This window comes from Apodemus sylvaticus, chromosome 9, assembly GCF_947179515.1.
Source record: "Apodemus sylvaticus chromosome 9, mApoSyl1.1, whole genome shotgun sequence".
Lineage (NCBI taxonomy): Eukaryota > Metazoa > Chordata > Mammalia > Rodentia > Muridae > Apodemus > Apodemus sylvaticus.
Window position 1 is genome coordinate 59979543 of NC_067480.1, and position 1217 is coordinate 59980759.

The following is a 1217-nucleotide window of genomic DNA, read 5'->3' on the forward strand; positions in this document are numbered from 1 at the left end:
GTAATTTAAGCCATCACATTCTTCACATCCTCATAACCATAAATGTATTCTCTGCTTTATGCCACTGCTTGGTGGTGGTGGTGGTGAGGGCGAAATCAACATAGTCTGGGGGGTCTCCAGGCCTCATGATGTTGGTGGTAAGGTAGAAAGAGAGGAACATGACCATGTTGCAAAATATGTGCTCCCTATTCTCAAGTAGATGAAGTCAGGACACACTATTGTTTTGTTTTGTTTTTTAAGTTTAGGATTTCTGAACATTTTTAGAAATAAAAATGTATTTTGGGTTTAAGAACCCAAATTCTCAAATTAAAAATAATAATTCTAAAAAAAAATTTAGAGTTGACTTAAATCTTTTCCATATTTTAATAGCAGGATATAAATGATTTTTGAAATAATTTATCAAATAGAAAATTAATTCAGTGTGCAAAGTAATTTCTTGGGCCCCATTCACACCCACATAAAATAGAAGGATAAATAGCAATGGATAAACTGAAAAATTAGAGAATAGAGCTAGATGCGTCCCTAAAGTGTTTGTTTGTTTAGGTCAACAGTGTTTCTTTAGTGGGAAAATTTGAAGTTTGCCCAAACGGACACTCAGCTAGTGAGATACTGAGTGTTCTTCCAGTTTGTTGAGAGTTTCCTCCTCCTCTTCCTTTTCCTTGTCTCCTTCTTCCCTCAGTTTCTCTTCTTTTTCCTCCTCACCTTCTGTCCTTCTACTCCTCCCTCTCTTCCTTTCCTCCTCCTCCTTCTCTTCCTCCTCCTCCTTCCATTCTAAGATAGGTTAGTACTACTCAGTACAGTCTAGCCTGGCTATTAAAGATCATCCTCCTGACTTAGCATATCATGTGTGCCCACTACACCTGAGTAAATTTGTTAACCTCTAATTAATTATTCTTTCTAGTCTAACAATCCATTTGGGTTATTTATATGTGGATCTGTTCTTATAGATTATTTCATGTTCTCATTTAAATGAGGAAAAAATTCACTTGCAAACTAAATCTATGTGTATAGGGTAGATGAGTAGGAATAACAATATAGATCATTGTCTAAAGTAAAGCTTCTTAGGGACAAAAGAATATAGATAAATAATTTAAAAATTGTTAATTAAATATATTTTTAAATAAAAATTAAAGTAGTATGACTTTAGACAATGGCATGGAGGGGTCACTTTCTTTAATAATTTTTCTAAACAGAAATTCTGCTCAGCTGAAATCATG